The sequence below is a fragment of the Callorhinchus milii genome, unplaced genomic scaffold (genome assembly GCF_018977255.1).
Source record: "Callorhinchus milii isolate IMCB2004 unplaced genomic scaffold, IMCB_Cmil_1.0 Scaffold20, whole genome shotgun sequence".
NCBI lineage: Eukaryota > Metazoa > Chordata > Chondrichthyes > Chimaeriformes > Callorhinchidae > Callorhinchus > Callorhinchus milii.
In genome coordinates, this window is record NW_024704761.1 from 8,890,326 (window position 1) to 8,905,886 (window position 15,561).

A 15,561-nucleotide genomic window follows, 5' to 3' on the forward strand; every position below is an offset into this window, starting at 1 on the left:
TCTTTTATAATATTGGAACCCGATTTGTTTTTTTGGCTGTGCATTACAATAATAATCCTTGTATTTGATACAGCGCCTTATCAAGTCTCTAAACACTTCCCAGAATATACGGTAAAGTGAATTTGCTGTATATTTTATGGGCGAAACGCGGCAGCTAATTGCGCACAGTATCACATAGGTATACTGTGGAAATATACCTTAGTTCCTAGCAGTATGGATCTGGCACTAGAAAAGCACAAATAGAAAATGTGTGGCAGCGCTCAGACTTTAGTCTTTTCTGCACGTACAGCATGCAGTTTGTTTTACATCACATGAATGTTTCTGTAGCGCTATGATCGAGATTGACTTTGATATTATTGAACTTTACAGCTTTGCAGTGTTGTCTAGCCCTTTAGGCTTCATGTTGGTAGGATTAATAAATTTTTTTAAAAAACCTATATTTCTAGTGAGGAATTGCATCTTGTTTACTTTTAATATAATAAAGAGAAAAATTAAGAGAGTAAATTGCGAAATGCTCATGGCCTGCGTCTTAATTAAAATGATCATTTAGAAATCCACAGCTCAGAAGAAGGCCCATCATCTAGGAAGTGTGACCTGAGGCTTTGCTTAATAGAAGTGAAAGAACTGATTGCAATGTTATTTTTGTGGTATATATTATTGTGCAACGTCTCCAGGGTCTGATAGAGATTGAAACCCCATTTGTGCTTTGCATCCTCCAGTTGAAAATGGTAGCATGAAGTAGTACTTTTGTAATAATTTATGATCAGGGAGAGTTACTTTGTGAATTCAGCCATTGATCAGGGAAAAAATATTCATTGGGTGTTGTGGAACACTGGCCTACACATAGCTGTTTAGACCCTTTTTTTTACACTGATCTTAATTTAGAATTAAGCAACGCGGTTCTAAAACAAAAAAACTGGAGCCCAGAAACGATCTCTTAAAAGTTACTTTGTAAATTCAGCCTCACTTTCTGGAGTGGGGAGTGAGGGCGTCCCACATAGTTGCTGAGGGAGTGTTGAGTTGTCTGAGGTGGTAGGACTGGTAGTTTTTAATATTTTTTCTTGGTGGGGGTGGGGAGGGAGAAAAATAGGATCCAAGACTATATGAGAAGATAAAATATGCATAAATTCTAAAAATTGGGTTGTGTATTTTTCTACGTTTGAAGTTTTGGCAGATTGAATGTAGGCCTCCATTTGTACCCTACATTGTAATTCAGAACGAAGCTAAGACTTATCATCCCTGTGTGTAAAGTTTTAAGTTGCTTTATTATTTCACAGTAACTGGTCTTCATCTTTGTTTTCATTTTACCGCACAGCCTTTGAACCGTATTCATCCCATTCTATACTCCTTGGTAAGCAACATTGAATTAGTCACTTTTCAGTTTTAAACCCACTTGTATTTTTCATTTCTGTTAGTTTGTGCTGGCCGCCATATCAATTAATTGATCGATGAGATCGAAATCACTGAATGTTAATTATTTGTTATTCATTTGAATGATTTCCGAACTTGTTAGACTTTCAGTTTATGCTGTGCTCATTAGGATCAATTAATATTAAAAATTCAGTGGTTCATCTTTTGGACAGTTGTTCTAATGATGCATGATGTAAATTGCTTTTCTTTCACACATCTTATTTAAAATGTGTTGATGTCTAATTAATTTCATTTCTATGCAATAGAAAGGTGCTTCTTTCTTGGCTTATTCACCTCCTTAGAATGTTTTATGAATGTTAAACATTTATCTATAATAAATAGATTTTGTTTCTTTGCTCATTACATTGAATAGTTCTGATATAGACCAGAATCTTTTCCAGTTTAAGCCTGTTATAATGTAACTTCTCCCAGACAGATATTCAACAATCAGTAAACCTCTCTGTAATAATCTCATATTGGAATGCATTCAGGTACTGTTTGTTTGCTTACACAGGTTAGGTTAAAATCTGACTCATTCATTCATGTCTAACACTGAATTTAAATTTAATGCAGCCAAATGTACACAAGTATCAATTAGCTCTTCACATTGCTATGAATTGTTGTAAGCATGTTTTTGAGCTCCAATCCTTGAACATTATCCCTTCATATTGACATATTTCCAATTCACAAGTTGTACATCTTGTTCTATCCAAGGGTGAATGCTATACTTATTCTGAGAATTGTTTGCGAAGTGAGCCTTGGAAATGTACAGTTACCGCAAACAAATCAGAATGTTTGAGAGCCTCCGTATTGTGCAAAATTCACAGCCCTGGGTCTAGCTGCTCGTTTACAGCCAAACTCGCGTTTCACTTTCTGAAGTTGACCTCAGCCCCAAGCACTATTTTCTTGGTGTGCTGGTGCACGCTGCACTCCAAGCATATTAACTTTGATGTCGATTAGTATTCCTGTGGCATTTTGTGAATCACCCAGTGAAGTCCTGAACGGTATGGGGTCTCATGCTTTCCTACAAAGGTAGAATGACTCAAAAGAATAAGGGTAATAAGTAGTCTCTTGATCCAGAAAGGACGCGAATTGCCCAATGCCAATTATTTTTCAGTCTCCAAATCCAAATTGGAAGTCACTTGTTAGCAGCTTTAATGAATTCTATGTAAAATTGTAAGGTCTACCAGCCAACTCCATTCCCCAGATTCTGCTGCTGGCAGGATACTTATCAGCTTTTCGATTAACAGCGAAGCAAACTACATTTCTTGGGAGACCTCTTTTGAATGCATATGGCCCCATACTAATGGGTTAGGTCAGCTTTATGTACTGACAAGTTTATGTCACAGATCTCTTGTGGTTGCAAGTGAACAATCTGATGTAATTGTTTCACCCTGCAAAACTTCACAGTGGTTGTATCTCAATGATGATTTATGTGAAGCATCAATATTTTACGTATGAAATGGGTTGTGATGGAGGACATCTTATGTCCATGATTAATGAAAGAAATGGCTCTTCAATCAATTCCTAATTTCTGTTGCACACATACCATTCTTTTCAAATATGCTATAGTCTAATTTAATAATGTGTATATCAGACCCCACCACATTCTTCAGAGCAAGTGACAAAGCAGAGGGAACGTCTAGAGCATTATTGCTGTGTTCTGTCACCTTCTTTGGCATAAAATTCTCCACCTTGGGGTATCACAGTGGCTCCTCTAAGAAGGGACAGAGTGCAGTCCCAGAAACAGATACTATTTCAGATGCTTTATATAAGCTTCGATCGATAGGGCCTGGAAATTTATCATAGTTCTTCTATACTAGTCAGAACTATTCTCCGTAGTCTATTATTTGTTTGGGAAAGAATGTGCAAAAGTTCATTTTTACATCCCCACTTCCTGACCAATATCATTGAAATTCTGAAAAAGAAATCGTTAAAACCTTAGTGCCAGGATAGTTATTTCTCGCCACTCTTGATTTGGACATAAAACAATGGATATTTATAAGCTCCAAAGTGCCCTTTCCTTGGGTGACATTATCCTTGGATGCCACAAACTGCAATTTGTTTATGAACCTGCTGCCACTTATGTTCAAACTCTCAGAGCCCCAGAACCTGTCAGTCACTCTTATGAATATTAGAATAGAATATTTCTATCGCGTTTTTTTCTTGTACTTAATTCCAAAGTAAAGTCACTTTCCTCTTGAAGTGGATCAGGATTAATGACCATTGTGATGACAGCTACAGAAGATAGGGTTCTTAGATTCAAATTTTAGAGTAGCTTCTCTGAGACCTGGATAGTGCTCAGACCTCCTACTCCTGCAGAACTCTTGCAGACTTCTGTTTCTGTTGAGTTTTTTTCTTCCAGATAACTTAGATCTGGTAACTTCCACCTAGGGACTTTCGGAGGAAAGACTGAAGGTACAAGTAACTACTATTAGTTGTAGTGGAGTAGTCAATACCACTTATTTGTTTTAGAAAACCTTCAACTAAAAAGCAAACCATAGCAATAGGTGTTTTTCACTATTGAGTATTGGAAAGCATGAATTTGAAGCCTAATTCGTGAGGCACAATTTGTTAGACTAGTTGATGTTTGAGGATTGTAATCCAACTTTCTTAAGGATTCATTTGGAAGCATTTCATCTCCAAATTCTCTGCAAGGAGCTACAGCAACACATACCCCCCCCCCCCCCCCCCCCAAAAAAAAAAAATAGGCAAGAATCCATCTCACTGCATTTCAGGCTTAAAGGTGAATTCTGATAAGAATTTTAGTCATGAAACATGTGGTAAAGTTGAAGCAACTGGAGAGTTTACATTCTGTCTCATTACTTTGGTTGCAGATGGATACGAAGTGAGGTCTCAACCATAAACCCCTTCAGGAGTCATCATCATCATCAATCACCTGCATTTCTCCGTCCTAAGTCAACCTGACTTTTTTTTAAAAAAACAATGAAGCAAAGTGGCTCTAGAGTTCACAACCTCAATAAAGAAATTTCAGTCGGTCTTATTTTGGAGGCCAGTTTGTTTTGAATTGTTTTCTTTTTTACTTAAAAAAGGTTTGTTTTGGGAAATGCCTTGTAAAAGAAATTCAGCACAATGTGAGGGACTGACTCCTGTGATATAAATGGTCTATTCTAATAAAGTCCTGCACATTCTTGCAAACTGAATTGCTCCAAGGGGAAGGAAAGAGTTTGTATGTCCAACTCAGAGCAAGTTTAGGCTTTTATCTATAGGCGGTTCTTTAATGAACAAGTAAATCTTAATCATTTAATCCCTAGATATTAATGGAGTAGTATCTATAATATATAATATAGTATAATGGATTTATTACCCAATATCTCTGCACAGAATACAGAAGATTTTGACAGATTCAGAAGTTGTAGCAGTGGAAAATCACAGGGTTGTAGGGACTCAAGGTTTTTAAGAGATGTGGATTGCTCTCTATTTTATGAAAGTGCTCTGCTCCTCTATCAGCATACAAATATCTTTTATTTATTCTCTCGCCGTGTGATGTTCAGGTGAACTTAAAAGAAGACAAAGGTTCCCCGAGTTTTTTTAGGTTCCTTTAATCTTCAGATCATTGACTCTACAGAAGGAATAAACACGGGTTCTCACCCCTATAAACCAGCTGGATTATGACCGATGCCCTACTTATTGAGAGGACAAAGGAGTAATCTCTCAGGATTTACATTCCTAAATCATTGGTATTAATTTCTTACCAACATTTCACACAGAATTCGTGACATTGCCAATCAAAACAATTTGGACTTTGGTGTCAAGATAATAATAATAATACTTGAAATTGATATTGATTCTTAATACGTCAAACCTTCACACAATGATTTGGCTGGTATAGGTTATAATATCTGTAGCCCCACTTTATAATCCATGTCCTTCGTGAGTACAGTTTGAAAAACTAGAGGAAGAAGAGCTAAGTGTACTTTTGACGTCAAATCGTCCACAAAATACACAGTTAAGTCACTTTACAGTGAATTTACCATGAGGCGCTTTGAGACGTCTCGGAGACGTGATAAGACGTGCTAAGGTGCTATATCAAATGCAAGGATTATTATTATCAGTTATGTAAGAGGGTTCTCAGTGAGGAATCAGTAACAGTGATCTGAAAAAGTACCAGAAATGTCTTTAATTGAGTTTTGTTTTTTTAAATAATTCAAAGTCCAATTTTCAATATTTTTAATTCCAATTAACACATTGCATCTTTGTTCTAAAATAGTGACGTGCGGTTCATTAAAAATAACTTTTGAATACTGCATGGCTTGCTAATAAGATACTGGTGAAACTGCCAAGAGAATTTCACATCAACATTTCATATCTACAGAACAGAATTTCATATCTACAACTTTCACGTAGGTTATAACGTCTCAAATTATTTGACAGATATTTATCGGTTGGAGACTGCCCTGGACTGACTGGCATATAAAATCATTCTTGAGGTTACCAGGGAATATGCATTTTTACATTGTGTTCACTTCAGTGACCAATATCATGGTTAATAAAAACAGACCGCTCGATTCACAACAGAAATAACTGAAGATCCATCACTTGCCAAGGAGAAACTGGGTTTGCACGCAAATACCATTTTAATAGGATGTTATGCTCCACCAAAGATCCAGTGGTCTGGGACACTAACCTGCAAGAGGGGGGGTGGTGGGAAGGGGGGATGGGGTATATATAAAAGAAAGTTGTTGGTGTCGACCTTCTCACAAACCACAACCGTTTTAGCATCGCTGTAATATTAAGGAGGTGAAAGAAAAACAGGGACTGAAAAGCTAGAAAAAAAACAGAGCACAAGAGTTGAATTCAGTGAAGTTACAGGAGTGAATCTGGTCAGTAAGAGACCAAAAATAGATATGAGTAAGAGAAATTATATAAGTATGACGACTTTTGGTAGGATACGTTTAATTGAAAATCTGTTTCGAAAGGATTTGGGTTATGGATTTATATTATGCTTGTGCTGGCTCACTGGTTATAGAGTTGGTGACATTTTGATCACAATAAAACGCCAACACTGTAATAATCAGCCGGAGAGAAGTGCACACAAAATACCTAATTATAGACCAACAATCCAGTTGAGATTAATTTTCAAAATAGAACACACGGTAATCTGATGACGTGCTACCAGATACAATTCCCTAACAGAGCATAAGTTAAAGCAAAGAAACAACTAAGTGTTCCGGGATGCGCTCAGTTTAATAAGTAACGAGTTCAGACGATTCAGAGGCCCTCTTTACAATTTATCGTTCATTAAAGGCACGGTTTCCGGGGAGATCAGTCTTGGGTTTGGTTAACGGGACTGCGGATAACGAACGTGTATAATGTTAATAACAAATAGAATGGGACAGTGCCCACACATTACACAATGTAAAAAAAAAGATGGTAAAGTGGAAAATGTCATTTAGCCCCGTCCTGTATTTAATGCATCTTAATCAACTATGGTAGGATAATAAGTCCAGAAATGTTAGTGAACTGTATGCGGTGCAGACTTGTGCAATCTCCAATTTGGGAATATTTTACCGGAGCAAAGCAAACTTGCATCCCATTGCTTTTTTTAAGCATCTTATATTCAGTGGCCCACATATATTTATTTATTTATTCGTTCATTTACTTATTTATGTTTATTCATTGTATGTTTCTCCCACAAAATATACGGTCAATCCACTTCACAGTATATTCCGTGAAGCGCTTTGAGATGTTTCAACGAGGTGATAAGGCGCTATATCAAATGTGAGGATTATTGTTATTATTATTAATACGACTATCCAAAAGTTCAGTTCATCATTGTCAAAACTGCCAAAAAATCTTTCAAGTCAATTTGTAATTGTTTCTTTTCTTCAAACATAAAGCTCTGCCAATCTTTCTCGTTCAATTTTCTCCCCACTCAGTTTTGTGTCTTTCTCCTTATGTACCTTTTTGCTAGAATCTTGTTCTATCAGCCACTGTCTTGCACTTCAACCCAAGTGGCCATTATTCCATGTGTGAGTGTTGACAATCAGTGTCGGTCGGTATGTTATTCAGTCAGAAGGAGCCTGTTCATGTCTTCAGCTTCACGAATACACTAGCATTCTGGAGACCCGACTACATGCATTATATTGCTGACCTTCCACCAGGGCTCCCCAAATCAATCAATCCTGATTGATTCTCCCCTCCCTAATCCAGGGTGACGGATACCAATGATAACCCACACAACTGAGATTAAACTAACTCAGCGCAAACATAAGAACATCAGAATTTTTGCTGGGCAAAAGAAGACCAAGGTCCATCGAGTTCGCCTTCCACCACCCCTGGCAGTTGCTTGCCATGTCGTGTCCCAAACTATATACTGTATCCCGAGATATTATTTTCTAGTAGAAATCTATAGAGAAAATAGAGATTCAAACCTGGAGCTGAACTGAACAAGGCATTTATAGAGTTACAGAGCTACAGGTGAACAATACTACGGGATCTTTATTACTACTGCGGAAATGCCTGGGAATAGGAATGTGGGCGGAGGGGGCTGGTGGTCAGTGCAACCCCACGGAGACCGGAAAGGAAAAGCAGCAGTGCCTAGAAATCCTAAATAAGAGCTGGGAATGAGCAGCAGATCAGGTGGGATCTGAACGAGAGAGACCAAGAGATTAACGTTTTGGGAATGAGAAAACAACTGAGCTGACAGAGGCTCCACAAAGTACACAGTATATCGTGTGAAAAGCTTTAAAGCATCTCAACGAAGTAATAAGGCACTGTATTAAATACAAATACAAGGATTTTTTTATTATTTGTTTCCTCCCCTCCCCTCTTAACAATTCTGGTACCATAGCATCTTCCTGTGACCTTATGTTTCAAAACCCGGGCACCACGTACAGAATCGAATTCTTTCCGGAGTGCTGAGTGTCCAGTTGTAATAGTTGAGATCAGCTAACGCAGCACAGAGCAGAACCTGAACATGCAACTCTCTGCTCCAGTAATAGCCTGGAGCTGCACCAGTAACTTTCCTCTGGTCACAAGGCTGCGCGTTTTATCACCACTGTTTTAACCAACAGCGTTTCACCCACAAAAATATACAGCCAGTTCACTTTATAGTTTATTCTGTGAAGCGCTTTGAGACGTCTCGAAGACGTAATAAGGCGCTATATCAAATGCAAGGATTATTTATTATTATTATTTTTTTTTCTCAATAAAGAAAAACTGACTCCACTTGGGTAACGTTGATTTTAAGTGACAACGGTTGTGTGTACCACAGAAGATTCTCTAAACTGGAGGAAGGAGGTCACACGACACATCTAAAGTTACTTTGTTGACTGGGCAACGCTGCAACTCATATCTCAGTAATTAAATTCACAGTTGAGAACCTGGGACTAATTAGCTAGCGTGCGACGATAAGATGACATATTACTGTAGACACGTCTGGGAATAGAAATGATTTGTTTCCTCCCCTTTAACAATTCTTGTACATAACATCTTCCTGTGATCTTACGCTTCAATTTTGTTGAAGTTGGTAAAACAGAAAGAAGGAGGTTGCAACTCCTTGACCCTCCCTTGATAAATCGTCCTTCTGCCTGCGAGTCCAAATTATACGAAGTGAAGGCTTCCTCTAATGAGTCTCCTGTGGTTTCAGTGCAAAAGTTTAAATTTATGTTGTTCAGACAATCCCGAGGGGCATCGCGAGTTAGCTCATTAGCAATTCTCTATGCAGATACAGTTGTTTTACCAGGATTTTATACTGTGGAAGCGTTTGCTTGACTAAAGAACCTTCAGAATTGTTTAGATCTATAAATCATGTTGCATCAAGCGCTGCACCAGTTGTAGGGTTGGTGTTAGCAAAGAGCCAGAAGACTATAAATAATAATAATAATAATAATCCGTGCATTTAAAATAATGCCTTATTACATCGTTGAGATGTCTCAAAGCACTTCACATATATTGTAAAGTGAATTGACTGTATATTATGTGGGCGAAACTCCCAGTTTAATCGTAGTAGAATAATAATAACAATAAACCCAGTTATTGTTTGTCAAAATATTGCACGGTGGACAATTGGATGGAGCCTTTGAGTCAATCGCGCTCCTCCATTGTGTCACGAAGCTTATCTTTTCGCAGTTTCACTTACATATTTTTCTCAAAGATGGAGTATTACTTTCTAAATATTGTTTTGGGGTTTCATACTAGAGGCACGGAAGGAGGGAGAAAGTGAGAGATCTTTAGCAATAACTGAAAACATGCAACATTTCACAACACATTCGATACGTGACAATTACATTGAATCTGTCGTGATTTTTCTTGAACCCCAAGTAAGAATTTTCTTGAACTCGTGGCACAGATCCCCAGATTAATCCTGGACAAAATAAAAGTTAATTCATCATAGGAATCATTAGATTTCTCCTTCACATCAAAATAAGGGATGTTTTCGGACTTCAGATTTGGAACAGTGTGTTACTTGCCATCACACATGTTAGGAGTGTTAGCAAAGGCAGACTAGACCTCACTCTGTCCTGTTAACCGTGTGATTTTAAAGTCAATTACTATGATTATTTTTATTTCCACAAAGTGTCTGGTACTTTCCAACATGAGAACATAAACACAGACGTCCTTAACTGACGATGCTATCTCACCACGGTTCATGTTTCTGTTGTCAAAATTAAATTTCAAGAGACTCAGATGGAACAACAGAATTGCCATTGCCTGTTGGATTAAATTACAGTTTAGAGCTGTTTTGTCCCTTGTTATCCTTCATATTCTGAGTGAGAATAGCTATTAGAAAAAAAACTTAGCCTACTATATTCTAAAGCACCGACTTTGACAGTCTAGTGGTTTTTTGCTGGTTTAACTTAGAATTACTTGTGGGGTTGAGTAATTGTTTTACTCCCTGAAAAACTGTGTTAGCATCAGTGTTTAACATACATGATTATATATAATATATACTGCATATATATAGTGAATATAGTGTGTTCTACAGAACTGAATCAAAGCCTATATACTGTATATGCTTGTCTTTGTAGTGGAGGGAAACCAAATTGTGCTTTCCCAGATTAAACAGATGCAAGTTAAACAAACACAGACATACATAATCACAATAAGGTAAACGTGGCTGGTTCTAGTTTTACTTATAACTCAATTAAAAACATGTTTTTAAATTAAATTGCAGCCTTTTAGTTATGGTTCTTTTTGTTAAAGTTGGTACTGAATTCATCTAATTCTCTGACCACTGCACAGAAATAACTTTATCTCTAACTAGCAACAGATATATAAAATAGAAATACTGTGTATTTATCTATAGCATATATATATATATATTTGCATGATACTGCATAGGATTATTAAAAGAAGTTTCTTTCTTCCCATTCATCAATTCTGACATTCTGTGTATTTCAGTATAACCCATCTGAATTCCTAATAACCTAACAAGAATGCATGTGCAATTATAAATAGATATGATAACTATTTCTTACTACAGAAAGAGTCAGACATGTATCCCTTATTATCCGCTGGGATGAGCAGCTGATGAAAACAGAAAGTAGGTTCTGTCTGGATTCTTGCCTTGAACATTATTCTGGGCAATACATCATGATTCGTTCTGCCTTAATATATTCAGATAATTTGCCCCCTAAAACCTTTGCCTTTATGTTGATGATGTTGTTTGGCTCATGTGCGACCACTAGGTCGCAGCAGTGCTTTGGAACATTTCGTAACCAGATTTAATAATAATAATCCTTGCATTCGATATAGCGCTTTTAACGTCTTCTCAATGTCTCAAAGCGCTGTAAAGTGAATTTGTGGGCGAAACGCGGCAACCAATTGCGCACAGCAGAGTCCCTCAAACAGTCATGGATTGAAAATGACTAATTTATTATTTTTTGGAGGGATTATTATTAGGTGTGTGGAGTAAGGAAACTTGCCCAAGGTTTCGCTCTACCTGAACCCAGGTGTCTCGCTTGCAAGGCGAGTGCTCTAATCACTGAGTTACAGACTCCCTAATCAGATTTAAAGCAGAAAAACATCACAAGATCACAAGATTGGTTGAGATGAAAAGGACCTTTGGCCCATCTGATCTCATCCTTCCAGAACACCTACTCCCATCTTCCCATCGCACCATCAAGNTTTTTTTTAAATGAGGCCAATGTTCTAGCCTTAACAACAACTCCTGGCAAACTGTCCCAGTCATTAATTTAAGGGAATCTACCCCACATGAAGGGCACTATATAAATGCAAGTTGGTGTCGTCGTTGTCGTTGTTAATTACTCTCTGGGTAGAGAAATACTTCCTGGTCTGTCCTGAAATCGCTCTTTGCAATACTTAAATGTATGTCCTCTTGTATATCCTCCTTGGGGAGGGTCGAGATGAGATGGGAGGTAAGTTGGTCTCCTTGGAGCTGAACCGGCTCCAAAGTGTGACATGTTTGGCAATGGAATGTCAGATTCTATGGCAGTCTCGGTGGTCTGGTTCCTGATCCAGGAGGGGCCGCAGTATTCTAGGGCACTGCTGATGACAGCACAGCCCAGCCTGGCTCATCGGCAGGACCTGGAAGAGCCGACCAATCACTGGGGGCAGGGAGCCATCCCACTCAGCTCCTGTTAACCCTGCAAGCCAAAGCCCCAACGGATTGGGTGGTCCTAGCTGGACAAGCAGCACGAAAGCTTGCCAGTAAGTGCTCTCAATGGCAAGATATATGGTGTTAGCTGGTTAGACTCCAGCAGTTACCCCACGCACACTCTGGAGTTCCCAAGTCTTGGGTCTCATCAACCTGTGCCTAATACTTTCCGGGAATAATTAAACGGATGCATTGCTCCAGGGAGAGAGTGTGCATTCCATCCCAATAAAAATCTCTGTGTGTAGGTGGGATGCAAGAAATGAACTCTTAGTTTGGTTTGGATACTCTGACGCACGGTGATGGGTTTCAGACTCCAGGCTGGGGGTGGGAGGGCGGTGGTGGGGGGGAAGGAGGTGGGGGGAGAAAGGAGACAAATACACTACCAACATTTCACACCTTCATACATCGCCTACTGAAGTGAGTGAATGACGCCATGTTGTGCCAGTCACTTATGGAATCAAAATAAGTCGATGTTTACCCTTAGCACCTCAGCAATGAGGCCAAGTCACTGCTCCAGCCACTTTTCACAAAGGTTTCTTTTAGATGAAACTCAATAAGCAACATCCTAAACTAATGGGAGGATCTCACTGTTTGTCTGAGCTTAATAGCAGGTTCCAGCCACCATACTGTGTCATTGGTATGAAATTGATAGTTATACTTTCAGTTATGGTTTCAGTTATAGTTCGTCCACAAATTATACAGTCAATTCACTTTACAGTATATTCTTTGAAGCCCTTTGAGACATCGTGAAGACGTGAAAATAATAATAATAATAATCTTTGCTTTGATACAGCGCCTTATCATGTCTTCGAGACATCTCAAAGCACTAAGGCGCTATATCAAATGCATTGATTATTATTATTATGTTATAGTTATAATCGATTTCACGTTAAGCATTATCCTATTGTGTACCAGCACATCACAAACACTGACCAGCCCCAGATTGTCTCTTTGAGAATGGAGATGGCATGTTTAAATCCCAGAAGAGAAGTCATCCTGTTATGTAAATTATTGAAAACAGTTTGCAAATCATTGTGACTTGATATATTTTGGCATCGTTCCTCGGGACTAAGTGAGTGTTTCTGTTGATTTTTGCACAGAGTACAAACCCACAGTGAAGGAAGCCAAACCTCCCGCTGAGCCCTGCCTAAACACAACCTGCTGTTTAGTTTGTCTTCTTAGAGAGAACAACCAGTATATCTTTATTAGAGCAATGGCATCCACATTTAATGTAAGTGGTGTTTATATAAGTTGAATGGGACACAACGGTGCACTTTTTAAATGGAAATAAATTGGAAAATTGGAATTATAATGCTATATTAACCCTTGCATTTGATGTAGCACCTCATCACTTCTTCGAGACGCCTCAAAGCGCTTCACAGGATACACTGTACAGTGAATTGTCGGTGTATTTTGTGGACGAAACGCGGCAGCCAATAGCTCACAGCAGCGTCCCACAAACATTCGGCATTTGAAGTGACAAATGTATTATTTATTAATAATATTCATCGAATTCATCAACAACAACTTGCGTTTACATAGTGTCCTTCATGCAGTGTAGTGTCTTGTAGCTCTGAATTTATTAACTTGATACGTATTTTATCATAAGCGTAAGGAGCGATACCATAATGTCCACAATATCCTTGTTATTAACCCTTAAGAGGGAAATGCGGTTCGCTCCACTAATGCCACCGTGTATTTTTGTAACAACAAATGCTCAGCTTAACGTACAATAAGAACGAACGGTGGTAATTATAAACTGAAGGGTTTCGGATTGTCAAGTGGTTTGTTGTTGCAATCTCCAGTGGGTCATGACTTCTTGGGTTCAAGCTGTATGATTTAGTGGGTCGCCTCTTTGCTCCTGTCGGGGGGGAAAAAAAAACACATTTGAGGAGACAAATGCACAAAAAGAGACCCTGGCATAACAATGAGTAATTAAACCAACACCATGGCAAAGCAGATAAAAGCTAATAAATAAAGGTTTTGCAATTTCCCCCCAGCTGCAGTTCAGCTGGTTGCTGTGGGAACGCAAAGCTTCTACGCTACTGATACTCCAAGGCATCAAGGAACAGAGCTGCTTTGTTGGAGAGGAGTGACTTGGTGAGCGAGCTCATGTCCACCAAAGCAGAGAACTGGGGAACAGAAATATGGATAGCAGCAGAGATCGCCGCTTTCAGTGTATTGGAGGAGCCCAATTATTACCGGAATTTTTTATTTATCATTTTAATGAACGTGTGAAGAGACAAGTCGATTCAAGCTCACAATTTTCCCAAGATAATTGAATTAGCTGAGCTAAAATAAATAATAATAATAATAATAATACCGATAATCCTTGCATTTGATATAGCGCCTTACCGCGTCTTCTAGACATAGCAAAGGGCTTCGCAGAATACATTGTAAAATGAATTGACTTGTGAGCAAAACTCAGCAACCAATTGTGCACAGCAGTGTCCTGGCATATTAACATTTCCTGTGCCACAGAACAGTGCTTTCATCCTGACGTTACTTTGGGAGTTCTGACAAAAGGTCAGAAACCACCTGAAAAGCGAACTCACTTTCCTCTCTCCATAGATGCTGCCTGACCTGCCGGGTGTTCCCAGAGATTTCTGTTTTTAATTTCAGATTTCCAGCATCTGCAGAATTATGCCTTTTGTTGCTTTGGGAGGGTCTGGCTTATGTTGATGGCTAAAACTAGCGACCTCTTCTCTGCATGTTTATATTCCGATTTCCTGTTATAAAAGACTCAGTGAATGATATTTCAGCATTAAGTGCAAAACAGCCCCATGGTGTGTTCTGAACTGCTGAACAATGTCACTAAAAGTATTTTTGCAGATTGGCACGAAAACATTGAGGTGTGCAGCGCTCACAAACAGGTGGTTGCTTGCACCAATGTCTCTTCCAAACCCCCGCCCCCACCCCCAACCGTTGCTCCACATGCAATGCAATCTTTAAGGTTTCGCCAAATTAAAATGCTCAACTCTCAATTCTGTTTGAAATGACCTCCCAGACCACTTGCAATTCAAGGGCTGAGCGAGCTAACTTTTTAATTGGAAGTCTTCAAAGGCTTAAAAACTAAACCGAGGTAGGAGGCAAGCACTCAAGCTTTTGATCTTTCTTGTGCACTCAGTGTTTGCAAACTCCAATGCTTTGGCACAGAGCTTCTCTGTGATTTGCGTTCAAGAAGTTAATCACTGATTGGGAAACCAGTGAATGCCTGGTATTAAGCTGTCCTTTATTAAAAAAAAACTTGGCATCCTATTAAAAAAAGATAATATGATCAGGGGCGCAGTCACATTGTAATGATTGAGGGCTGTTGGAACATGTTCCCACAGCACCTGTTAAAGAAAATATTTTTCAAGGTTAATTTCAGATTCTTTGTTTAATGGCTGGATTAATATTTTGATATCTTTTCACCCGTGCGTAATGCTTTTGTTGCTGGCTACATATTTTAAAGGGAGCAATTTCTGATCCAGACACAAGGCTGATTTGCTAACAAGATTAAATAACGAGACTGTGTGGAACCACAATGAATCATAGAATTATATAGCTCAGAAGGAGGCCATTCGGCC